The following is a 26,634-nucleotide window of genomic DNA, read 5'->3' on the forward strand; positions in this document are numbered from 1 at the left end:
GCGAATGAAGAGCAGCACTCAGGTCCCTGCCCTGCCTCAGCCCCAGTGAAAAATCAAACTGATGCTGGTGGGCTCAAGGGCAGAACATGGCCCAAGGCAGGACACAACACCAGAGAAAAGCAGATTCTCATCAGCTCTGAGGAATGTACTCACTCCAGTGCTGGGAGCTCCTCTGGGCTCTGAGATCAATCCCATTCCCATCCCGTTTTCAGGTGAACAGATCTGCTCAACATCAGGAAAAAATGACAGCGTTTAGTTCCACAAAGTAACAATTAAAAATGAACACTTCTACTGTCAAATCATTGGGCCTATCACATCCCATTTTAAATAATAATAGTAATAGTAATAATGATAATTTTGATGATTTTAATTATTTGAAAGTCATACATTTTCCTCAGTAGAAAAATCTAGAAATCAAAAAGGCATTGTTTATATTTGGATTTTCATTTGATAAAATACTTCCCCTTTTAGCTTGTTTTTAGTATAAAAATAGCACCAGGGTAAGGACCAAAATCTAAATCTGTTCTATTTGTGTTAACAACAGTTCTAATTTCAGGCTGCCTCTTTCCTGCACTACATTTTTCTATATTTCCTTTGAGAGTTGTCCAAGATCATAGCCTTGAATCCAAACCTTTTTCTATTTCCTTGTAGGTCCAGCATCAGATCCCAAGGATCAAATTATTTCCTGGAATTTAAGGGTCTCTGCAATGACCAAATACATATTTAAGAAAAAACCTTCAGATTATTTGAGATGTGTGTGTGTTTTAAGGATATGCAAATTTAAAGAGGAAATATGAAATAATAACAGCTTAGAGTGGGCCATAAATTAAACACCAGCTATTTTAAATTTTATATCAACTATTTATGTATTCTCAAACAGTGCATCACTGCTGCTGATATTGCAGAGGAAGTCAAGGGGGTAATTCTCCAAGAAGCTGGACAGTTAAATGAGTAAATGAGCTTTACTTGGAGCAGGAGCAGGGAGAAGAGGAAATTCGGTGTGTTTGAGTTTCAGTACATCTGTGCTCCATGAGAGATCCTTCAACACTGAGAAACCAAGAAGGAACTGAAAAAAGCAAGAAATTTTCTCTTCTTGTTGCCATTCATGCACACAAACGAGGTGTGAGGGGCTGAGTCCCTGAGCCCCAAAGCTCTGACACACAGAGATGAGAAACAAGAAATGGTGTCCTGGCTTTGGGGAAGGCTTCCCTTGCTCCATAAATCCTGATTTTAATTGTAACTTGTGAGCCTATGGCTTCTCTTCCTGATCATCCAAAGCATTTCAAGACAACTCCTAACTAATAACTTCAAGCTGCTGGTTTTAAAGCTTTTAAATTGAGTTTCAGGTTTTATTCAAAAGCAGTTTCACACCAACTGGAAGTGAAACCAGGTGTCCTGTAAATAACAGATGCTTTCCAGCATTTCTAACCTAATAAAAACAGAGAACCTGCTCGTCTGAATGGGTGCCTCCTGATTTACAGAATGGATTGAACATTTATCTATCAGGTCTCCTCTCCGAGAGCAGACTTTATAGAGCAAAATAAATCCAACACATAAAAGTCAACATTTACTAAGAAAGCATTTTAAAAGAGCAAATGCAAACCAGCTTTAAATCTGCTCTTCACCTCTAATGTTTCTGACTGTTGATATAGATCATGACTTTTAGTTGTCATTTAAATAACTGCAAATTCAAGTCCCTTCAAATATTTAGATTCCCTTTAAATTCAAGTCAATCCCCTCAAACATTTCCCTTTCCCTGACGCAGGCAGGGCAGGGCAGAGGCTGCTGATCCCTGCTGCAGCACAGCTGGCCGGGCTCTGCGCTGGCTGGAGCACACGGTAATATAAATTAGAATTCTATAACTTATTTATGTTCCTCCACAGCTCGGGAAGTGCAGAAGGCAGTGCGGGAAATGCCGTTTTCCCTCGCAGCCACCAGAGGGGAGCCTTTTCCTTCTGTAGCTCAGGGAAATTCCCTCAAAGCGCCCAGCACATGGAAAGCACAGGGAAAAGGAGAGCCGGATCCTTGGATCCAGCAGGGAACTCTGGCACCACCTTCAAAGGCAGTAAACACAAACATCCAGCCAATTAAAAACCAGCCCGCCAGCTCACAACCACACTAATTATTTATGTGTGTGTGCTGAAGACTCTTGGTTCCAGGGCTTGACATGAAATATGGATTTCTGTAGGAGCCCTGGTGCTTCTCCTCCCTCCCAGGGCTGGGATGGAGTCCCTGGGACTCCTGGGGTCCTGCTGAAAGGCCACAGGGTCCCAAGGGCACCCCAGTGACACGGGACAGCCCCAGTGACACGGGACACCCCAGTGACAGGGGACAGCCCCGGTGACACGGGACAGCCCCAGTGACAGGGGACACCCCAGTGACACGGGACAGCCCCAGTGACACGGGACAGCCCCAGTGACAGGGGACAGCCCCAGTGACAGGGGACAGCCCCGGTGACACGGGACAGCCAAGTGACACGGGACAGCCCAGTGACACGGGACAGCCCCAGTGACACGGGACAGCCCCAGTGACACGGGACAGCCCCGGTGACAGAGGACAGCCCCGGTGACACGGGACAGCCCCGGTGACACGGGACAGCCCAGTGACACGGGACAGCCCCTGTGACAGGGGACACCCCAGTGACACGGGACAGCCCCAGTGACACGGGACAGCCCCAGTGACACGGGACAGCCCCAGTGACAGGGGACACCCCAGTGACACGGGACAGCCCCAGTGACTGACACAGGACAGCCCCGGTGACACGGGACAGCCCAGTGACACGGGACAGCCCCGGTGACAGGGGACAGCCCCGGTGACACGGGACAGCCCCGGTGACAGGGGACAGCCCCGGTGACAGGGGACAGCCCCGGTGACACGGGACAGCACCGGTGACACGGGACCCCCAGTGACACGGGACAGCCCAGTGACACGGGACAGCCCCGGTGACAGGGGACAGCCCCGGTGACAGGGGACAGCCCCGGTGACACGGGACAGCCCCAGTAACACAGGACAGCCCCGGTGACACGGGACAGCCCAGTGACACAGGACAGTCCCAGTGACACGGGACAGCCCCAGTGACACGGGACAGCCCCGGTGACACGGGACAGCCCCAGTGACACGGGACAGCCCCAGTGACAGGGGACAGCCCCAGTGACAGGGGACAGCCCCGGTGACACGGGACAGCCCCGGTGACACGGGACAGCCCCAGTGACAGAGGACAGCCCCGGTGACACGGGACAGCCCCAGTGACAGGGGACAGCCCCGGTGACACGGGACAGCCAAGTGACAGGGGACAGCCAAGTGACAGGGGACAGCCCCAGTGACAGGGGACAGGCTCTCCCCTGGAGAGCCCCAGGCATGGCTGCTGGAACTGCTGAGATTTTGGATTTTTTGGGGGGAGCAGAAATGCTGGCAATGACTCAGCTGCTCTGCCACCTTTCCCAGCCCTTGCTGTCCCCTCCTTTTCATGGGACACATATCCTGGCTGTCCCTGCAGGGTCCTGCCCTCTCTGGGGTGCAATCCATGGCCCTGGGTGCTCAGAATTCACGGATTAAAGCTCACCCAAGGGAAGGACACCTCTTGCTGTCAGTATGTTTTGTTCTCAGACAAGAAACTGCATGTAATAAAAAACCCTTCACTTGAAACTGGTCCTCAGAAGAGCAAAATAATTGAGATTATGCTCTTTATTTATCGTCAGAAAGGGATGAGGTTTTAAAGCTGTTTTGTTCTTCTTTACAGTTGCTGTCAATTCTGACCTTTCCATGCAACTCATCAGCAGTCTCTTATTTCTCCTCCTTTAAATAAAGGGGAAGAAGTAATGAATTTTAACAAAGACTTCTTATGCCTCAGCGACTCTCAGAAGTCTGAGTTAAAGTAGCACTAAGGAAACCCAAAAAAAGTTCTCACCCTCACCTTTGATCAGCCCTTGCTGTCAATATCTCTTGCCTCATTACACAGGTTCTCCAGTCGTCTTGGTAGAAGGGACTTGATATAAAAGTAAAACAGAAAATGAAATAATTCAGTAAGTTAAAATGCTTGAGGCTCCTTTAAAGAAGTATCTTGAAGTACTAATGACATAATTTCACACACTGCTCACACCCTGCGGAGTCTGTGTCCCCAGGAGAAATGTCTCTGCTGGGGATGACTGAACCCCTCTTTCCAGCCTCCCCGGAGCCAGGCTGAGGTGCTGCTGTCCCCCAGAGCTGTGATTTATCCTGTTTCACCTCTGGCAGTGCAGGAGGGGAGAGGCACAGAGCACACACAGATTTCAGGGGAAAAGGGAGAGCTGAATGCCCAGCAGCTGCTCACAGGCATTGCTCACTGCCAGTCTGTTCCACCTTTCCTCAGGACTCTTGGTACTAATTATCTGAGCAGACAACCAGGCCAGCAGCTGGCGTGGCAGAATCTCCCTAATTCACCTCTTTTCTATGTATTTAAATTGCCATTTCTATGTATTTAAATTTCCAGAGTGAGTTGTGTAGCTACTGAAAACTTTATGGTTTTCTCTCCTACCCAGCAAAGCAATCTCAGAACTTCACTTTGTGTAAACACCAAGGAGCAAAGCACCTCTTCTTCTCTGGTCACCTCAAGAAAGAAAAGCCCCATTAATTGGTTTGTCACTTTTACTATCGGGTCAGAAATCCCTGGTTCTAACAATATTTCGCTGTATTTACCAGTTTCTGCCTGCAGCTCTAACTGGAACCAGACACAAAATACCAAAACACTTTGGCACTTGTGGAGATTTGTGGGGTGGGAGAAACTGCCCACCCTCGGAGAGAAACAAAGGAAACCTCATTAATATCCATGTCTGCAGGGAGGCAGAGGGTTCTGTTTCTTTGGATTTACTCATTAATCTGTTTTTATGACTTTCATTAGTATTGTCATCCATGCTTCTGCTACTTTATACTTTACCAAGTTAATTAATTCTAAAGATTAAAATGCAGCTGCCTAAAACATCCTATCAGGATTCAAACTGAAAAAAACCCTCCCCAGAATTCTAGAAATAAAGTTTTATGAAAGAACCAGCTCTGAAAGAACTGAGCAACTTTCTCGGCTTTTAGGAGCTGATCTTCAGCAAGGTCTAGGATCTCATTCTGAGACAGATTAGGAAAAACAAAGAGAAAACAGCAGATCTCCTTTTGTGCTTCAAAAACCCCAAAGTGTTTCAATACCATCCACACCTGGACAATGTTTTAGCAGGGAACATGAAAAAACAAAGGATCCCAGACCACAACAAAGCCATGGGTGGTTTAGCCCAGGAGCAGGAGAGCCAAATCCCAGAGGGGCTGGAAGCTCCAGCTGCACTTCTGGAAGCTCCAGGGGCACTTCCAGCGCCAGGCTGGCCCTGGCTCAGCCAGCTGGGCTGACCTGGAGCTGTTCCCTGGCTCAGGGGAAGCACAGACCCTTCCTGGCTCACCAAGCCCAGCCCTGCCTCCTCTGCCTGGCCCAGAGCTGGAGATCCCCGTGCAAGGGTAAGGCAGCAAATGTCTGGGGCTTGGGAAAGCTCATAAAAGCAAAGGTGTATAATCTTATTTAATATTGAAATCCCAGCCTTCAGAGATCAAAAATGGTGAGATGAGTGGTTAAATGAGGATAAACCTCTATACTGCACTTAAAAACCAGTTGTGCATGTGGGAAAAGCAGGATGAGAATTTATGAGGCCGCTCTGGAGGAACCCAGCAGGAATTTGAGCTGCTACTGAAACACAACCATCCCAAGCTGCTCAAGGGGATGGGAGAAAGAAGAAGAGGAAAATCAAAAATGCTGGGGGGAGAGCTAAATGCATAAATTGGCATATTTGTGCCTATTTCCATTCTTTTCATATTTCTGAATTAATTTGGTCTTCATAAAAAAATGACGGCAGCCTCAGAGGGAGCTGCAGAGCATTTCAGGCTGTGGCACAGAGCAGAAGCACACAGGGGCTGGGGCTGGAGGGCACACTGAGCATCACCCATGGCAGGGACACCCCCACTGTCCCCAGGGCCTTGGGCACTGCCAGGGATGCAGGGGCAGCTCCAGCTGCTCTGGGCACCCTGTGCCAGCCCTGCCCACCCTGCCAGGAACAATTCCTGCCTAATCTCCGACCTGAGCCTGCTCTCTGTCAGCTGGAAGGCACTGCCCCTGTCCTGTCTGTGCTTCCTGAGCTTGTCATTCCAGGCACGTTGGAGGGCAGGAGCTGCTGGACCTGGAGCCCGGCTGGCAGCGGCCTCTTCATTAGGAGAAGAGGGATGTCTAACGTCTCAGAGTACTTAACTCCAATTAACTGATTAGCTGGAGGGGAAAGCCGAGCAAACACAAGGCTGTTTGATGTCTGCAAGTCAAAGACTGCCAGCTGTCTCTGTTTGGAATCCAGAGAGCGTCTGGGCTTTCACTGTGGTGCTGGATTTGGGGTGGCTGAGGAGGAGCTCAGCCTGGCCAGGGCTCCACCTGCCCTGGAGCGTGGCCAGGGAAGCTCCATCCCAAAGTCACAGCACATCTGTGGTGCCAAAGCCTCCCCTTGGGGTGCCCTGGGTGCCTGAGGGGGACTCCAGGGAGAAGAGCTGGAAAAGGAAAGCATGGGGCTGTTGGTGATACCTGAAGGGATCCCTCTGGCAGGAAAGTGTTAACAATAACTCCAGCAGCAGCTCAGAGATGGGTTAACAATAAATAACTCCAGCAGCAGCTCCTGCTCAGACCTGAGGTTAACAATAACTCCAGCAGCAGCTCCTGCTCAGAGATGGGTTAATAATAAATAACTCCAGCAGCAGCTCAGAGATGGGTTAACAATAAATAACTCCAGCAGCAGCTCCTGCTCAGAACTGAGTCTTTTCACCCACAGCTCCAGCAGCTCCAGGTGCTGCTCCCAGGTTTTAGGGACATTTGAAGGAGCAGGACATCTCACAGCCCGTGGGGTAACCTGCCTGCCAAAGCACAGCCAGAGCTCCCTTTGGGCTGGAGCCCTGCGAGAGCACGCCTGGGCTGCCTGCTGCTGCTCTGGCTGTGCTCTTCCTCTCTCCCTCCCTCCTGGCTGCTCCTGGGCTGGGCTCGATGGTCTCCAGGTGTTTTCCAGTGAAGGGGTGAAGCCACCAGGGGGTTTGGGGTGGGGCAGGCAGGTGAGGCCACGGCTGCCCCAGGGCAGAGCTGGGGACAGGGCTGGCAGTGCCAGGCACCAGGGACTGTCACCTCTGGCCAGGAGCCAGGCAGGGGGGCCAGGCTGCCACGGAGCTCTGCTCTCCCCCAGAGCAGGACTTTGAGCAGAGAGAGCTCCCACAGAGCTCTCCAGGGCTCAGGAGCTGCTGGATTTCCCTGCCCTCCTGCCTGCTCTCAGGCTCTGCTGGATCTGTGTTCTGATCAATCCTCAGACTCTCCATGTCTGCACCAAACCCAGGCCCTGGCTGAGACTGGGACTGTCAATTCTCATTCCTGTGTTTTTCTATTAAATTTACTGTCCTGTTTCACTGCTTTACCTCACATGACATTTGTGCTTTTCTTTCTCAGTTTTCTTCCAGCAGCACTATTGATTCCAATGGATGCAATAAATCGTTTTCAAAGAACATGTTTAAGATCAAATCAGAACACTCAGCCAAGTTAATTGTCTTAAAAGGTGTGCTTAGGATCAGTGGGGAAAAGTTTCTTTACTGGATCAGATTCTGATCACAGACTTAATGAGACTTGCATGGTATGAGACAGGACAAATCTGGCCTTTAATATTCACAGCTCTCCAATAAACCTCAGCAATTAGTTTTTAAATAGCAGTAGCAATATGCACACTATTACTTACTGTGCGAGCTTCAAACATTTAGCATAGGATAGTTTTCCTATAAAAATAACTTTTAAACTTTGATTGACAAAGACATTAATAAAATACTAAAAATATCTTCCTGTAGAGAACATAAATGTTATTTATCCCAAGCCATCCTGTGTCCAAACCACACACAGAAGTCCCTGTGCTCCAGTTAGACATTTTCCCTATATATTCCAAATCTATATACAGACTACATTGGATTGCTGGGATGACAGGGATCCAGGACGAAGAGAAAAAAGAGCAGAAGGGAACCTGTCCTGCCTCCAAGCACACAACCACAGCAGGCAGCAGCACTGCAGCCGTGCAGCACACACTGCAGGCAGGGAGAGGAACAATTTCCAATTCATCCTGCTTAGCTGGGAAGCAAACCCGCTCAGAGAATGAGCAACAAATGCAGCCTGTGAAACTGCACTGCAAACCCCCAGGGTGCTGCAGTGTTTCATGCACAAGGCCAGGACAGCTCCTCGTGCTCCCTCTGACAGTCCCCAGAGGAAAGGCTCCACACAGGCATGGCAGGCTCAGAAAAATGGGTTTGGAGAACATTCCTGTGTGCAGCCCTTGGATGTCAGTGGCGTGGCAAGCAGGGGAGTCTTTTAGGACAGCAATTTTTCTGTGCAGCAGGAATAAAAACAAGGCTGAGCCGGTGAAAAGTGGGGTTAGCTCAGACATCACAATGGTTCTGCCGTGAGCCACGCGAGGCCATCGGGGCAGTGAGGCTCCTTCAGAGAGCAGAGCTCCTCCTGAGGGCTGCCCAGCCCCTCGCTCCTCAGGCTGGGTGCTGGACTCGTTTCTGGGCTGCTGGGGCTGCCTCAGCTCTGCTGGGCACTGGGGGGATCCAGAGCCGAGGGGCAGTGCCTGCCCGGGCTGCACTGGGGAGGAAAAGCCATTTTTACCCTGCTCCTCCTCCCACCTCGCTTCCAGAATTCTGTACGTGGCACTTGCAGAAGGAGCCAGGGATTTAATGAGCGTTTGAAAGTTAAATAATTTGTGGATGTGATTGTTCTGAAGCCTCTGTTTGCAGAGAGCCAAAAAAAGCAATGTCTCTGGATGCAGAGGAAGCTGAACCTCTCGAAACGTCCCAAAAATCTCTTCAGAAAGTCCTGGAAATGCCAACTGAGCCAGACAGGCACCAGTTTGGGAAGGCCACAGACTCGGGACAGGTGAGATATCTGAAATCCTCTGATATCACCTCCTCCTGCACGAGTAGATGGAAGAGATTTTCTGTGCACCCTTTTGAAAACAACTTTTCAAACATTAATCACACTGTTGTTCAGCTGAATCACAGTAAAGCCTTGAGGTGTTTCTGCTGTCAGGCTGAGGCAGCACAGAGCTCACTTTAAAACAAAATTGCAAGTAATAGCATTAAAAGGAGAAAAACACACACAAGTAGTAGGGGGAAAAAGAAAGCAACACTTGAGCAAGTTAGATTCTGACTTGTGAGATCTCCTGGGTTGTTTTTTTCTGCCTGGACTGGGGATGCTCTCCTGTGGTGTGGGGAGAACTCCCTGTGCTGAGGGCTCTGAGAGAGCCCAGCTGTGCTTCCCCCCTGCAAACCCTCCTGCCCAGCTCAGCAGGGAAGGCAGAGCTGTCACCATTTCAGCAAAAGTTCATCAAACGTGCCCTGGATAGCAGCAGTCCTTACCAGGAGAAGTGGGAGCTGAATCCTCAGCAACCTTTCAAACTCAGCTCCCAGACCCAGCCAGAAGTGCCCCCAGGCCTGTCCCCTGGCTCAGGGACTCCCCAGCTGCTGAACACAGCTCAGGGCTCTGGCTGCTCCAAGGCTGCCCTGGCAGGAGCTCAGAGTGGCTCTGGGGCTGTTTTGCCATCTGTCACAGCACCCCAGGCTGGCAGTGCAGCCTGCTGGGGCTCCCTGGCTCTGCTCAAAGGACCCAGCCTGCTCCCCAGGGGTGGCAGGGTGTCACACAGCCACCCACCCCAAACCTGCCCTGGAGAGGCACCCCCAGCACCCCCTGGCACCCAGGTGCTCTCAGCAGCTCACCCCACCTCTGCTCTTTGGGCAGGAAAGCACCCACAAAGGCTTCTGCTCCAGAATTCAGCACTGCCACAGACCCATGAACGCCTGGATAATGTCATCTCCAGATTTCCCACGTGCTTGGGATGGAGGCATCAGGACCAGGGCTGATCCTGGGTGCCACTATGAAAGCATCAGGATCAGGGTTGATCCCAGCTGTCCACTATGAAATGATCAGGGTTTGATCCTGGGTGTCCACTATTAAAGGATCAGGGTTGATCCCAGGTGTCCATCATGAAAGGATCAGGATCAGGGTGGATCCTGGGTGTCCACTATGAAAGGATCAGGATCAGGGTTGATCCCAGGTGCCCACCATGAAAGGATCAGGGTTGATCCTGGGTGTCCACTATGAAAGGATCAGGATCAGGGTTGATGCTGAGTGCCCACCATGAAAGGATCAGGGTTGATGCTGAGTGCCCACCATGAAAGGATCAGGGTTGATCCCAGGTGCCCACCATGAAAGGATCAGGATCAGGGTGGATCCCAGGTGCCCACCATGAAAGGATCAGGATCAGGGTTGATGCTGAGTGCCCACCATGAAAGGATCAGGATCAGGGTTGATGCTGAGTGCCCACCATGAAAGGATCAGGATCAGGGTTGATCCCAGGTGCCCACCCTGCCTCTTCTCCCAGCTCTCCTGAGATCCTGCCACCCCAGCAGTAACTCCCCAGGCTGGCTGCCTGCTCAGCAGGTGGGATGACCCAGTAATTGCCCTCAGCTCTTCCACATGCCCAGAAATGAATTTGTCATGAAATTGCAACTTGTGAGCAGGAGCAGACAGGAGCTTTGTCCATGCACTGCATGAGGGATCTGCTCACAGCCTGGCAAAAACTCTGCTGTTCTCTGCTCAAGAGAGCTCATACCCACTTCAGGAGCCTGGTGTAACCCCTCAGGTAATCTCTAATGTAGTTGTAATTAAAAATCTGCCTGGAACTGAGCAAATCTGCATCGGTTCTTCAGGCTCTGAGGGAGAGCAGGACTCCTCTATGGCCTGATAATTTGAAGGTGGCTGATAAAAAAGAAGTCAGGAAGTTGAATAGCTGATCTGTTCAACACAGCATATTTTTAATTTCCCCTGCCTTGTTTGTGACTAAGATCTTTCCCATGCTGAGCCACCTAACTGCAGCATTATTCACATGCACAATTGGAACAAAGCAGCAAACAGCTCACACTGATTCCGTATAAAGGCAGAACAAATTGTGCCATTTGCAATGCAAATGTGATTTCAAGCTTCATTAACATCTTCTTTAGGGGCTGGTGCCTCGGTGGTAGGACAGTGATGCTCCCTGCTCCCAGGCATGTGCCCAGCACCCTGCCACCCCTGAGCCCCTCCTGCCAGGGCAGGAAACAGCAACACAACCAGCAACCAGAGCCACCAGCACTAACAGAACTTGCTTTGCTCCACTTTGAAAGGGCAACTTTCATTTTAGTGGGGTAAACTCCTGGTGCACCCAAACATGGCCATTTCTTCTGCCTGTGCTTAAATAACTTCAGATCACAGCAGTGAACGGGGATGAAAATGGGAATTCATTCCTCAAAACCAACCCAGAGCTTCCTTTTACTCTCAGGGCTGAAAATGACACCAGATTGTGAGACAAAACCTTTGTGCAAGTGGAGATGTGAGGTAAGAGCTCCAGGACCTGGCTGCTCTGGCTCCTCCTGTGCACCCCTGGTGCTTCCAGCAGAATCCAAATCCTGCTCCATCCCGAGGAGAGCAGCAGTGAGCAGGGCCCGTGGGACAGCAGGAACAAGCTGTGCCAGTGGGGCAGCAGGAACAGGCTGTGCCCCTGGGACAGCAGGAACAGTCTGTGCTCAGGGGACAGCAGGAACAAACTGTGCCAGTGGGGCAGCAGGAACAAACTGTGCCCAGGGGACAGCAGGAACAAACTGTGCCCGTGGGGCAGCAGGAACAGGCTGTGCCCGTGGGGCAGCAGGAACAAACTGTGCCCAGGGGACAGCAGGAACAGGCTGTGACTGTGGGACAGCAGGAACAGGCTGTGCCCGTGGGGCAGCAGGAACAAGCTGTGCCTTTGGGACAGCAGGAACAAACTGTGCCAGTGGGACAGCAGGAACAGGCTGTGACTGTGGGACAGCAGGAACAGGCTGTGCCCGTGGGGCAGCAGGAACAAGCTGTGCCAGTGGGACAGCAGGAACAAACTGTGCCAGTGGGACAGCAGGAACAGGCTGTGCCAGTGGGGCAGCAGGAACAAACTGTGCCAGTGGGACAGCAGGAACAAACTGTGCCAGTGGGACAGCAGGAACAGGCTGTGACTGTGGGGCAGCAGGAACAAACTGTGCCAGTGGGACAGCAGGAACAAGCTGTGCCAGTGGGGCAGCAGGAACAAACTGTGCCAGTGGGACAGCAGGAACAGGCTGTGCCCCTGGGACAGCAGGAACAGGCTGTGCCAGTGGGGCAGCAGGAACAGGCTGTGCCCAGGGGACAGCAGGAACAAGCTGTGCCCGTGGGGCAGCAGGAACAAGCCGTGCCCCTGGAACAGGAACAGGCTGTGCCCAGGGGACAGCAGGAACAGGCTGTGCCAGTGGGGCAGCAGGAACAAACTGTGCCAGTGGGGCAGGAGGAACAAACTGTGCCAGTGGGGCAGCAGGAACAAACTGTGCCCAGGGGACAGCAGGAACAAGCCGTGCCCGTGGGGCAGCAGGAACAGGCTGTGCCTTTGGGACAGCAGGAACAAGCTGTGCCAGTGGGACAGCAGGAACAGGCTGTGCCCAGGGGACAGCAGGAACAAGCTGTGCCAGTGGGGCAGCAGGAACAAGCTGTGCCAGTGGGACAGCAGGAACAAACTGTGCCAGTGGGGCAGCAGGAACAGGCTGTGCCAGTGGGACAGCAGGAACAGGCTGTGCCCGTGGGGAAGCAGGAACAGGCTGTGCCCCTGGGACAGCAGGAACAGGCTGTGCCCAGGGGACAGCAGGAACAGGCTGTGCCCCTGGGACAGCAGGAACAGGCTGTGCCCGTGGGGCAGCAGGAACAGGCTGTGCCCCTGGGACAGCAGGAACAGGCTGTGCCCAGGGGACAGCAGGAACAAGCTGTGCCCAGGGGACAGCAGGAACAGGCTGTGCCCAGGGGACAGCAGGAACAAGCTGTGCCAGTGGGGCAGCAGGAACAAACTGTGCCCGTGGGGCAGCAGGAACAAGCTGTGCCCAGGGGACAGCAGGAACAGGCTGTGCCCGTGGGGCAGCAGGAATAGGCTGTGCCCGTGGGGCAGCAGGAACAGGCTGTGCTCAGGGGACAGCAGGAACAAACTGTGCCCGTGGGACAGCAGGAACAAGCCGTGCCCGTGGCAGGGCCACCAGCACAGCCCCGGAGCAGGGGGTGACTCCCTGCTGCCTGTGCAAGGTTTAATACCCAGTAATCACATTTAATGGAAGACGTGGGAACAAACACTAACGGACAGTTTGGAAGCAGAGCACTGGAGAGGTTTAAAGGCTGCTTGCAGAGCAAACTCTGCTGGTTGAGGTTTTTTTGTGGATTCAAGCTGATGCAATTACACCAGAGCAGCTTTTCATGAGGGTAACTGAGCTGTAAACTCTGTGTAATTGGGGTCTTTTCATGCACTTTTTAAACTTTCTTGGCATACCTGGAGAAGTTTCCCCTTGCAAGCAAACCCCAAGGGAGGCTGAGTGGGGTTTGGGAACGCCAGGTTTTGATGGAGTGGCCACGAGGGGTCCTGCTCAACCCAAAATGTTCTGCACCTCCCTCAGCTAAATGTGACAAAATGCAAATGAAAACATGCACACGGGCTGGATACAGAGATGCACACACTAAATTTAGGGAATGCAAATACTCCTCTGATTCATCTGCCTGAGTGCAGGGATAAATCAGGGAGCTGGCCCAGGCCACAGCAGCTCTGGGGCAGCCCAAGCACAGGCCATGCCCAGCTCAGCTCCTGCTCTGGGCTCAGCCAGACGCTCCCTGTGCTCTTGGCACACTCTGGAGGGGTGCCCAGGCTGGCAGAGCCCCCTGGCAGCCTGGGGTGTCTGCCCAGAGCCAGGCTGTGCCACACAGGGGCACAGAGCCCTGCTGGCACTGCCAGGGCTGGGGGCAGCAGGACAGTGCCAGCCAAGGCAGGGGCACTGCAGGCGCCTGCAGGGAGGCTGAAGCACTGCCAGGGGATGGGGTGGCACTGCCCACCAGGAGCTCTTGGGGAGAACACAGCTCTGAACGGGGAAATAAACCCCAGGTAAGTATTTGCCTTTTCGTGTGTTGGACTCGAGCAGCAGGGCTGCAGTTCAGCACCTGGGGGCTGCTGTGCCCCCTCAAGCACCCCCCTGTCCAACAGGAGCCCTGGCTGCTCTCCCAGGGGCTGAGCAGGCTCTGGCAGCAGGGCACAGGGAGGGGGCTGTGGGGGCTCAGCAGCACTCTGCTCCTGCCAGCCCACCCAGAGCCCTGCTGGCAGGACACGGAGCAGCCCCGCTCAGCTCCTGCCCGGCTCTTCTGCCTGGCTTTTCCTGACAAAGGCAGCTTTGGCAGCTGCTCAGCCTGCAGGGAAAGGGAGCAGATCCCCAGAGTGCAGATCCTCACTGTGCAGGGCACAGGGAGCAGATCCCAGCCTGAGAAAACAGGGAGCAGATCTCCAGGTGCAGAGCACAAGAATCACATTCCCAGCCTGCACAGCACAGGGAGCAGATCCCCAGTGTGCAAAGCACAGGAATCCTATCCCCAGCCTGCAGGGCACAGGGAGCAGATCCCCAGCCTGAAAGCACAAGAATCACATTCCCAGTGTGCAGAGCACAGGGAGCAGATCCCCAGCCTGCTGGGCACAGGGAGCAGATCCCCAGGTGCAGAGCACATGAAGCAGATCCCAGAATGCAGGGCACGAGAATCCCATCCCCAGCCTGCAGCCCCGGCGCAGCACAGGAATCCCATCCCCAGCCTGCAGCACCACTGCCACAGCCCCTCTGAAGAACAGCACCTGCAGGCAAACAGAACCAGCTGGGAGAAAGATGCAGCCCTCACGTCTCCTGTGAGACCCTGAGGCCTTTACTCCTCTTGTGAGAGGTCCCCTTTAAATCAGCCTGAGCCCTTCCCCGGTGCACGCATGCCATTGCTCTAAAAACTTCTCTAATCACATCCTGTGAACAAACATGAGTCATGGACAAAACTCTGAGAGCAAAACAGGCTTCACAATTAATCTAGGTGATCATCCCATTACCCTCAGTGCTGGCTGCATTCTCTAACTCACTTTGGCGTTTTTCTGATGAAGATAAGGGACATGAGGAGTCCGAGTGGCCGGGCTGCCTCGGGCTGTGGGGAGATTGTGGAAGGAGAAAAACAAACCATTACTGAGGGTCAGCTGAAAACGATCCCGGCCAGGGAGAGGTGGAGAAGGCAGGGGGAAGGAAACCCTTTTTCCCCCTGGAAAATGTCTGGACCTGAAGCATCCAGAGCTGGGGGCTGTGAGGAGCCCAGAGCTCTGCCCTGACATTTGTGGGTCTGAGCAAAGCCCAGGGGCTGCAGGCACAGCCAGGGAAAGGACGGGGAGCTGGCAGGGCTGCAGGCACAGCCAGGGAAAGGATGGGGAGCTGGCAGGGCTGCAGGCACAGCCAGGGAAAGGATGGGGAGCTGGCAGGGCTGCAGGCACAGCCAGGGAAAGGATGGGGAGCTGGCAGGGCTGCAGGCACAGCCAGGGGCTGGGCTGAGGCTGCAAGACCTGCAGTGAACAGGGAGAAACCTGGGATTCAGGAGCTGCTGCTGCAGCACAGGCACCTGGCAGAGCTGCTCTGAAGGAACCACGGGCTGCCATCCATCACTTCTGACGTCCACAGACTATCACTGGGAGCACTCTCCAATCTCCACCAGGTCCCATGGAGCCAGGTCACCGTTTTTTGTCAGATCATACCTAAAAGGCATTATACATATATTTATTTCCATCTGTTTTATAGCCTTCATCACCATAGTAACTCATCCTCCTGTCAGTGCTGCACTCAGGAGAGGGAAAATCCACTTTCCTTGTCACACTCAAGGCTGCTGCACCATTTTCACAGGTGACCTCAGGAGCACACCCTGGCTTGCCACATTCTGTGCTGCTGGTGCCTGCTGATGGCCTGGGCAGGGAGAGCAAGCTCTCCCCAGGCAGGGCATTGGAGCACAGAAAAGAGCTCTGTTAATCCTTGCAGTCAGCTCCATCTCAGGCCAAATCAACTGCTCTGAATATTGGATTCTTTTCTGATGCTTAAACTTGAAAATATATATATAGGCAAGAGAGAGAATATGAGTCCAAAAAGAGGCTGCAGGCACCAGTTGCTGCATATAATCACTGAAAGCTGTAGCACTGTGAATATATTTCTGATTATGTTTCAGTTTTTCATTATTAAAAATGGGCTGCAGTTGATTCATAGTTTTGCTGCAATCAGCTGAAACCCAATTACCATCACAGCACAAACCACTCCTGAGGCAGCCTGGGGCTGCCAGGGAGAAACACCACTGACTCCCCAGAGCCCTCCTCCTCCCCAGGGCCCAGCAGCTCATTTGTTTGGCAATTTTCTACAAAACTTCCTGCAGAGGAAAGCGGGCATTGCTCGGTCTGGATCTGCCCTTCCCAGAGACGCTGCTCCCTGAGCACAGCCCTGCACCAGCACAGCTCCCAGCCTGTCCCAGGAGCAGCCTGGGCTCCCCTCTCCCTCTCTCTCCTCTCCCTCTCCCTCTCCCTCTCCCTCTCCCTCTCCCTCTCCCTCTCCCCTCCCCACGTTTCCCTGGGCACACCGAGGGGCAGCAGCAGGTGGGGAGCAGCGTTTGTGTTTTTGCCAGACGTGCAGCAGGAGCAATCATGGCTTGTCACTCTGCCCATCCCTCTTCCTTCCCTCCCTCCCTCCAGCCTGTCACTTCGCTTTGGGATTGCCCACGCAGAGAGCCAGGAAATTGCTGCCATTTCCCTGAATGCTGGACAATTTATCCATGCTTGTACCTTCGGTGGGTTCTTCCTACACAATTACAGCCCAAAGGGTGTTGGTGAAGTTGTTAAGAGTGTGGCAAGAATCCACAAATCATTAATCCAGTCCTGTGTTCTACCTCTAATTAGAGGCAATTTGCATCTGCTACATGTTCATATTGGTGCCAAAAGGCAGCTCGGGCTGGGAAGGAAGATAGATCTGAGCATCACTTCAGCTTCAAGATGCAGCAGGGGGAAGGGAAGGGAAGGGAAGGGAAGGGAAGGGAAGGGAAGGGAAGGGAAGGGAAGGGAAGGGAAGGGAAGGGAAGGGAAGGGAAGGGAAGGGAAGGGAAGGGAAGGGAAGGGAAGGGAAGGGAAGGGAAGGGAAGGGAAGGGAAGGGAAGGGAAGGGAAGGGAAGGGAAGGGAAGGGAAGGGAAGGGAAGGGAAGGGAAGGGAAGGGAAGGGAAGGGGGTGAGCAGGGACGGGGCAGGAGGGAAACAGAGCCCCACTTCATGCTCCTGTCCTTCTTCAGAGCCTGCCAGTGAAGTCACATCTCCATTGGCAACATCACAATCGTCTCCACAGCAACAAATGTGATGCTGCAGATCGCTGAAACGTCTATTTTTGTAAAGGTAGGAGGAAAACACAAATGTGGAGCATGTAGGGGTTGAACAGCCACACAAGCCTAATGACTATAATGGGAGGTGCACAAAAATACTGAGAGAGGAGCTGAGCAAAACCACCCTCTGAAAATCCCTCCTGGACCCCTCTGAACCTCCCAGGGGCAAAGACAGCAAGGGTGTCCCAGAGGCAGCCAAACATCCTGACCCCAAACCCCCTGATCCCAAACCCCCTGACCCCAAACCCCCTGATCCCAAACCCCCTGATCCCAAACCCCCTGACCCCAAACCCCCTCACCCCAAACCCCCCTGACCCCAAACCCCCTGACCCCAAACCCCCCTGACCCCAAACCCCCCTGACCCCAAACCCCCTGACCCCAAACCCCCTGACCCCAAACCCCCTGACCCCAAAACCCTGATCCCCTGACCCCAAACCCCCTGGCCCCACGGTGTCCCTGTCCCTGCTGGATGTCCCCAGCCCCACCAAGGCCAGGGAAGCTGGGCCAGCAGAGGAACCCTGGGTGACTCTCTGCAAAGGAAAACCAGGGCGTTACACCAGGTTCAAGTGCAATTACTGCCCAGAAAAAGAGCCTAAAAGGGATTTGCATCCATAAAACGCCAAGGGATTAAAGTGAAGGGAAATTTGTTTGCCAAGCCTAATCTAGGTGTAGCCAAGGGCTGTGAGCAGCACTGCCCTCAGGCTCCCTCAGCTGCTGCTAAAACTTCTAGGAAGTTTCTGCTGAGATTTGTGCCACCCGAGGTTAAAACACGCCTTCAGGTTAACAGCTCCTGGAAATGTTCCTGACATTTTGGACAGAACCTTAAAGAGCTCTTCAGATGCAAGGGGGTGTGAATCCAGAGTCTGTTTGACAGGCCCTGAGCTGAACCTTCCTGCTGGGCAGGGCTCTGAGCACTGGGACCAGCACCTTCATCACCTCTCAGCAGGGTGGAGGAGACACAGGAGCCCTTCCCTCCCCTGGGGACACGGCAGGGGCTCCAGGGCTCAGGGAATTGTGACACAATTCATCCTCCATGGCTCAGGCAGCTCCTGAAAAGCCACCAGGAGAGGGGGATGCCCCAGAAAGGGATGTGGATGTGACAGGAGAGGAGGGGGATGCTCCAAGAGGGGAGATGGATGTGCCAGGAGGAAAGGTGGATGCCAAAGGAGGGGAGGGGGATGCCCCAGAAAAGGAGGTGGATATGCCAGGAGGGGAGGGGGATGCCCCAAGAGGGGAGGGGATGTCCCAAAAGGGAAGTGGGATGCCCCAGGAGGGGAGTGGGATGCTCCCTCTGCTCCTCCGTGCCCCCCTCTGCCATTCCTGAGCTCGGAATTCCGCAGCTCCAGGAGGGTTTGGACAATGTCCCCGGGCACAGGGTGGCACTGCTGGGTCTGTGAGGGCCAGCCTTGGACCAGTGACCCCTGTGGGTCGCTTCCAGCCAGCAGATCCTGTGATTCTGGGGGTTTGCCAAAGCCCCCAGATGCTCGGGGTAAGAACAGAGGTGGACAAATGAACAGAGCTGTGATGCCTTCAAATCCCTTCTGGCACATTCCAGCCATCACTGCTGCTCCTGCCTTTGGGAACTGCAAATTATAATCAAATTTATGCAAAACAGAACCCCGAGAAGATGAAAAAGCTGTGTTTAGACTTCATCTAGGAAGTGCAGTGCAGTAAATATTTTTAATTGGTGCTGTGAGTTATGTCTGTGCTGCTGTGGCTGTGCCCTGCTAGGGGCTGAGACCAGCAGTTTATCACTGGAGCTGCCTGGTGCTTCCCACTGCATGCACACTAACAAGGACCAGGATATGAGAGCACCATAAATAGTGGAGAATAAATGGCAATGCTTTTCTCTCCACAAATAATATATCTCTCTTCAAAATGAGTCTCTCTGCTCTGGCACAACAGAATCTGATTGCCTTCGGTCTGTCTGGGGGAAAACCCAACCCTCAGACAATGCCACCTTCTCCAAAACCAGAGAAATGGATCCGTTTTTGAAAAGGGATCACCTGGAAATGTTTTAGAGCCTGGGAGGACTTTCAGAGAACTCAGGGATTGTGCCATGCCTGCTCTGCTGCCCAGGGGTGTCTGACACTCACCTTTCCCTCTGCATCAGCCCAGAGGGTGCCCACACCTTTGGCACAGCAGCTGGCTCTCCCTCTGAGCTTTGCAAGGCTCCAGCACAGCTCAAATGCTTTTTATGCCACAACAAATATATTTTTTTGGGGATGGGAAATCGATTTCCTTCCCAACTCCATTTTTAAACAGCAAGTCAGAACAAACCCACCTACTGTTTCCTTCATGCTCCCAGAGGCTTCTCTTCCTCTGCACCTCGTGAAGACAGACTCAGAGAAGAGCAGGAGCTGCGATGTGCCAAGGGCTGGCACAGCTCTGCTCTGCTCCCTCAGCTCTGCCTGGGCAGAGGAAGGCAGCAGGGAGAGCAAAACCACCCCATGCCCCTCACAGGGGGCATGAACCCCTCCCAAACCAGGCCAGGGTGCCTGGCAGTGCCCGTGGGCCCTGCAGGGTGATCTCTGCACCCAGAGCTGTGCAGCACATTCTGGAACAACAGCAAACACAAAGGTGGGGTCACCCCCTCAGTCAGCCCAGGGTGCGAAGGGATTCTCCCTTCCTGACAGCAGAAATTTATCTATACATCCCTCCTGGAGACATTCTTTTATCTCTGATTTTTGTACGGATAGCAGGACATTAGCATGCACAAGTGCAATTAATATTTTCTTCTTTTCCTATCTCATAAAATATAGAAATTTGAATCACCGAGGAATTAGAGGAACGAAAGGAGCATTATGTTTGAGCAGCTCCATAATGTGGCTTGCACCATGTAATGGGATGTGTTTAATGCAGCTTTACACAGCAGCCTTTCATCATTTACATTTGCCTCTGGCTTCATAAACCGTGCCGTCCTGTTTGGGTTTGGTACAGCTGGGTGGAAACGTTTCCCAGGCAGCATCCCCATGAATCACACCTGGAACAGGGAAACTGGGAGTCTGCATTTCCACACTTCACTGCCACGCCTCTGCCTCTCTGCCTGCAGCTTTGGGGCTCGGCTGTGGAGGTGCCAGGGGCTCCAGCAGGCAGGAGAGCAGCGTGGGAGCTGCTGGGAGCTGCAGCCTCCTCTGGCTGCAGGGACACCGTGCTGGGAGCCCTGCCACCCGTCCTGCTGCCCCGGAAACACCCCGGGGCTCTTCCCTGAAATCAGAGAAGTCAGGCTCCAGCAGAGCTGGGAATCACCCCAGCCCCAGGGACAGCAGCGAGGGGCAGAGCTGCTGGGGTGGCTGAGCTGGGGGTCCCAGGGACCCCTTCCCTCCGGGCAGGACCCTCGGGGCTGAGCAAAGCCCCGAGAGCCACCCTGGAATGTCCAGAGCAGCTTGTCCTGGAGGCCAGCGGGAGCTCAGCCCACGCCCAGCCCTGCTGACTCCAAGTGTGTTTTTAATTCCACAGCCAGGGGAAGGTTTTGCAAGGCAGGAATTTGCTGGGCACTTTGGGAAGCTGTCAGGGAACAGCCACCTTGACATGGCAGCTGCCAGGAGTGACAGGGCTGGGAGCAGGAGGCTGGGGATGCTCTTGGGCTCCTTCCCAACCATCCCCAGCCACCCCGTGGCTCCAGGCTTGCCAGCACACATCCCAGTGCCCAGACACAAATCCCAGTGCCCAGAGACAAATCCCAGTGCCCAGACACACACCCCAGTGCCCAGACACACACCCCAGTGCCCAGACACACCCCAGTGCTCAGACACACATCCCAGTGCCCAGACACACATCCCAGTGCCCAGACACAAATCCCAGTGCCCAGACACACACCCCAGTGCCCTGAGACACATCCCAGTGCCCAGACACACACCCCAGTGCCCAGGCACACATCCCAGTGCCCAGACACACATCCCAGTGCCCAGACACACATCCCAGTGCCCAGCCACACATCCCAGTGCCCAGACACACATCCCAGTGCCCAGAGACACATCCCAGTGCTCAGACACACACATCCCAGTGCCCAGAGACACATCCCAGTGCCCAGACACACTTCCCACTGCCAGACACACCCCAGTGCCCAGGCACAAACCCAGGCAGGCAGAGCTGCCCCAGCAGGGCACAGGACACTGCCCTGCCCACGGCCAGAAATGAAGAGACATGCCTGGAAAAACTCTGTTTTCCAGTGCAATCAAGAAGCCAAGAGCATTCAGGGAGTATTAGGTTTGGTATCCAATAAAACAAGAATAAACTTTATGGGGATTTCTTTTAAAAAATCACCTTTCACAGGCATTTTTATGCAGGCAGAGTTTCTGATGTACAGAGGTTCACTTTAGGAGATTGCAAGTACAGAGACCCCTGATCTCTTTCATCTTTTTTCATTAAAAATCAGCGGTTGTGCAGGGTTGAAAGTTCTCCAAGATTTTATTAAATTGGGCAACGCCAGAGGAGAAATAACAAATAATGTTCACAAGGATAAAGTTATGCTCTCATTATAGACTTCGCACTCTCCTCTCAACGCTGGGTTTTCATTCTGCCCCTCTGGCTCTTTCTGGCTCCTGTTCATTTTGATGAACAACAGGTTCTTAGTCTTAATTTAAATCTAGATGCAGTGTAATCTTTGCTATGCCATATCACATACAAATCTTGTTTGGGAGTTGTTGTTTTTTTTTTTTTAATAGGCATGCCAAGGCATGGCTTTCATAAAGTTCTACCTAAAATGTTCTTTATACTTGAATATCAGAGTTACAAAGTCAGCGTAATGGTAAAAAAAAAAAGGGGGGGGGGGGGGAAAGGAAATTAAATATGTAATAAAAGAGATTTTCAGGTGAGATTTGGAATCAAAAGCAGTGCCAGGAAGGCATTTCAATGGAAGGGCAGTGCCCCGTGCATTACAGGAGAGGGCTCTGCTATCAATCTTGCAGCAGAGTTGAGGTGGGGCCAGGGCAGCTTGGGGTGAGAGAAGTGCCTGGAGAAGGCTGTGGCTGATCCCTGAGGCACATCCATGATGGAAGGGGCACGGGGAGGGTGTGGAGAGAGGCTTGAGTTCTCAGTTAGGCACCAAAACCTGTGGGCAGCGACCTTGGATGCGCCTAAACCCCCCTCCAGGGGATTTGGGGCAGGGGGATGCTCAGAGCCTGGGCACTCCTGGCCACGGGAAGGAAAAAGTCAAGAGTGGCAGCAAGGAAGGGGCAGCCCCAAAACGGTGCTTGTGGTCTCACCACCCCCTGGAGGAGCTGCAGGCAGCCCTGCAGGCTGGCTCCTGCTCCCAGCACGGCTCCTTTCATTGCCACGATGACAGAGAAACCCCAGCCTGGCCCAGGGAATGTGGCACTTCTGCAGCCCCCCTGCAATCACTGCAGCTGTCCCTGAGCCCCTTCATCAGAGCTCATCAAGAGAACAGAGCTGATGAGAGCACGAGGAATATTGCCTGAATAACTCTCGAGATGGGCTCGGAGATTTCTGCAGCCTTATTAAAAATGATGGGCAAATCCTGATCAGCTTCTAATAATATCAGGGGTAATTACCCACGTGGGTTTAGTCCTTACAAAAAACAACTTTGCAGCACTTGTAGGATTAAATATTTCATACAATGGGAGAAGAAAATGGACACTGGCCCTACACAGAGCAGAATTCTCCCAGGAACAAACTTTCTCACAGAGGTTTATGAATTTTCTGCTTCCACATGCATTGGGAGCACAGGTTTTTCTGTGGTAAGAGAATCCCCACTTCCAGCCTGGGCAGGAATCAAGATTTACAGAGAAATGTGGAAATAATTAAAGCAGGGGGGGAAGCTACTCATGTTTTAATTTCATGTGAGGTTCATTCAGAGTTTAAGACGAAGGCATGAGTCACCAGTTCTTATTTTACTCAAGCCCAGCCCCTGGAGAGTGTTAGATTACAGGGAGTTACAGCCTGTGCTCTGGCCACAACCACTCTGGGATGCTGGCTGCCATTTTCCTGATCCCTTTTCTTTGAGATTTAGCCCCAGCTGCAGCAGCCCCAGGCTGAGGCTGTGGCACACTCAGCCCCTGCTGGCACAGCCTGCCCAAGGAACGGGCTCCAGGGGCTGCCAGCTCCTTCTGGGACAGCCAGGCTGAGCTGGGCTGCTCACAGCAGGGCTGGGGCTGTGACAACCCCTGGGAAGCACTTCAGCCACACCTGGTGGGAAAAGAGAGAGCTGCTTGTGTGCCCCAGCAGCCCCTTCCCCTCCTGGGGGGAAGAAAACTGCTGGAGGGTGCTTGTGACAGGACTGAGCACAACTCCTGACCTTTCCCAGAATCATCCTGTTCTGACACAAGCCTTGCCTACGAGTAGGAGCTGGCTGTGCTTAAAGGTTGTGGCCAGGGACATTGGCCTTTTCCCTGGCTGTGCCTCGGGAATTGGCTCTGCTGATGCTAATTACTGCTCATTTGCATCTGCAGGGGCACAGCTTGGTTAGGGCTTGGGTTAGCACCAGTACTGATGGAGCTGGATGATATCATTGAGGGCACCAGGACACTGTGGCACAGCTGGCACAGCTGGCACAGCTGGCACTGCTGGCACTGTGGCACTGCTGGCATTGTGGCACTGTGGCAGGTGACTCTGCCTGCCCCGTGATGTCCCTTTTGCCTGCAGTACAAAAAGCATCCCAGATATTCATGTTTCACTTGTTTTTCTCCCTCGTCCTCTTTTTGCCCCTCTCCCAGCTGGACACTGGCACTGCCTGTCCCTGCCAGGCTGCTCACACATGACGTGGTCCTGTCACGACTCCCCAGGCCCAGCCTGCCCTCCAGCAGGGCCCCTCTGCCTCTCCAGTGCAAAACCAGAAGCACAAGAAAACCAGAATTCATTTCATGTTTCTCAGAGGTCCTTGCCACTATTTCTGAGGTCACAGAATCATAGAATGATTTGGGTTCAAAGGGACCTTAAGGATCATCTATTCCCAGCCCCCAAATTCCTTCTTTCCCTTTATTCTTCCACTTGACTGGGAGCCTTTAAGTTGTTTAATCCTTCAGTGCTGGACAGAGCTTTACCCTTACACAGCAGAGTATTTTCTTCTGCTCAGCTTGAAAGGATAGTTTTAGCTGATTAACTCAAACATGCTCCAGAAAGAGAGTTTTTAAATTCAATTTTTTACATGAACATCGTGTTCACATTAGAAGCATCCATAACGGGGGGGGGAAAAAAGGATGATTTCTCAATAATTATTAAAAAGACCAGAGTTACAATTAAATTCATGACCAGTAACAGGAAGGGTAAGAGAATCCAATTACAGCAACTCTTGCTTCCATCAGATGCTCCATGGGGATAAAAATGACCACGTGTGTGAGTAGAAATTGCAATCTGAGATCCCACATTAGGATGTTGGCTCTGAGCTGCAGCTTGGATTTTCTGCCACTTTCCCTGACCAGCAAGGTGCTCCTCCCTCACTCACACAAGCTCAGAATTCATCAACAAGGGCTCTTTTGGGTTGAGAGACACCAAGAACCCACTACAGGCGTTTTGTTCTCATCCTCTCAGTGTGCATTCCAGATCTGTGAATCTGCCATCAGCTCAGCTACATCGTGATAAGTGGCAGCAGAATTGTGCCAGCCACTCTATAAATGGAATTTTCAAGGCAGGGAGGAAAAAAAATAACATGAAATGAACCAAACCAAAACAACAACTAAGTCTGCTGTTTAATAGGATGAGAGAGGGAGAAAGTTCTCGATTGTCAGAACGACTGTTGCCATTGTGGGGAGAAAAAGGATGGCTGTGCCCAGTGTCCCTTGGGCCCAAAACCAAAGAAAATAAATATTTCCCTTTTGTGTCTGTCTCATTGCAGGGAAATCATCTCAGTGGCACGATTTGGGGGTGACATCTGCATTGAGAGCTGAGCCCTTGCAGAGGGCAGCGCACAGAGCACAGACCAATCCTGGCTGTGCAGTGACATTTACCCTAAAATCCCGCCCAGGCAAGCAGGAGAGGCCAGACAGAACTCCTACAAACGAAAGAGGTGAAGTTTGGGGGTTACAGTCGAGAGCCAGCTGCACTAGGGGTTCCTAAGGCTGGTTTTCTGCAGCATGCACCTTCGTGCTGCCCGGGTGAGGAGACACCAGCCCTGCACATGGAAAACACTTGGAAAAACTCTTCAGGGCTCAAATGTCTGAGCTGGGGCTCGCCACAGCCAGCCGGGCACCCCCCTGCCTCTGCTGGGCTCCCCTGGCCGGAGCAGGGTGCCACAGCAGCAGCGTGTCCCAGCCCCAAGGTCCCCTCACTGCGGGGGCCAGGAGACCCACACGTCACCCCAGAGCTCCCCAGGGAGCCCCAGCACCCCACACACCAGCCAGCTGCAGACCAGCAGGGCTGCTGCTGCTGCTCTGCGGGGTCTGGGGATTCCAGGGCTGATCCCATTTGCTGAGGTGTCGAAAGTCCCACTGTTCCATTGCCAGGTGCTAAAATAGCATCACTACTAAAGCCCAAACGCTGGAACATTGAGAATATCCTTTTTTCTGCAGGAAAACATGGAGGAATATTAAGCAGACAGAACTGGTTCACTCTGGAATTTTACCAGGAGGAGATTGACTCAGAGCACACAGAGCACCCCTCCCCTCAGGGGCTTCACTGCATTTCCTGCTCACAGATAATGGACACACACCTGGGGATGGCACCTTTGCAATGCTGCATTTCCAACACGCCAAACACTTCCCCCTTTCTTCACAAGTCCAGCAACTTCCTGAGAATGCAGCTGCACTGAGGTAATGTGCCATTACACCCATGTTGAATTGATGAGGAAAGGCAAAAAAGCCACTTTTTCTCCTTGAACTCCCAGCACTTCTGTGATTTGCTGCAAGCAGACCACGGCGACAGGGATTGTTTTCCTCTGTTTCAGAAAGTAACACGACCCACCAGCTAAAGTCCAGTCCTAAAGCTCACCCAGCCTGTGACAGCAGTGACACAGCTCAGCACCCACTGCAAAACAGAAGCCACTGACCACAAAATACAAAGGACAGGGGTTAAAAAAAATAAATAAAAGAAAAAAAAAAGAAAAAAAAGGAAAAAAAAGAAAATATATATTTGTTTCTTAATAAGACAAGGCATTTTATATAAAAGAACAGGAGCAAATGACTAATTTTGCTTGTCCCCAGTGACCCCATGCAGCTGCAACAAGACCTCAGTGAGGTTTAAGGCGTCAGGCAGAGCCTTTCACCTCCAGCCCAGTGGAAGTCACTGAGCTTAAGCTGCACAAATAGAGATGCTCAGATGTTCCTGTCCTCACTTTAACTCAGCACACGCTGTCAGGGGGGGAACATGCTTTTGGAGATGGTGGGGGGTTTCCCAAGGACAAACCCACTTCAAAGCAA

The 26,634-nt window shown here is 52.7% G+C and overlaps 2 long non-coding RNA genes across 5 annotated transcripts; one reads left to right on the forward strand and one right to left on the reverse strand.

Annotated features, from left to right (window-relative positions):
• Positions 1–3,611: 3,611 nt before the first annotated feature.
• Positions 3,612–17,308, reverse strand: LOC135282045 (uncharacterized). 3 transcript variants are annotated; one of them, XR_010348389.1, is made up of 6 exons: positions 17,214–17,308; positions 16,740–16,905; positions 15,542–15,674; positions 15,018–15,079; positions 3,914–3,985; positions 3,612–3,795 (listed from the first exon to the last, which is right to left on the reverse strand). It is a non-coding gene; the product is annotated as an uncharacterized LOC135282045 (long non-coding RNA). The 3 variants fall into 3 exon arrangements; XR_010348388.1 differs by lacking the exon at positions 17,214–17,308 and having other exon boundaries at positions 16,740–17,054; XR_010348390.1 differs by lacking the exon at positions 17,214–17,308 and having other exon boundaries at positions 3,908–3,985; positions 16,740–17,054.
• On the forward strand, positions 16,644–26,634 carry LOC135282047 (uncharacterized). 2 transcript variants are annotated; one of them, XR_010348392.1, is made up of 5 exons: positions 16,644–16,744; positions 17,237–17,336; positions 25,116–25,286; positions 25,789–26,028; positions 26,163–26,634. It is a non-coding gene; the product is annotated as an uncharacterized LOC135282047 (long non-coding RNA). The 2 variants fall into 2 exon arrangements; XR_010348391.1 differs by having other exon boundaries at positions 25,789–26,634.

Source organism: Passer domesticus, chromosome 16, assembly GCF_036417665.1.
Source record: "Passer domesticus isolate bPasDom1 chromosome 16, bPasDom1.hap1, whole genome shotgun sequence".
Taxonomy (NCBI): domain Eukaryota; kingdom Metazoa; phylum Chordata; class Aves; order Passeriformes; family Passeridae; genus Passer; species Passer domesticus.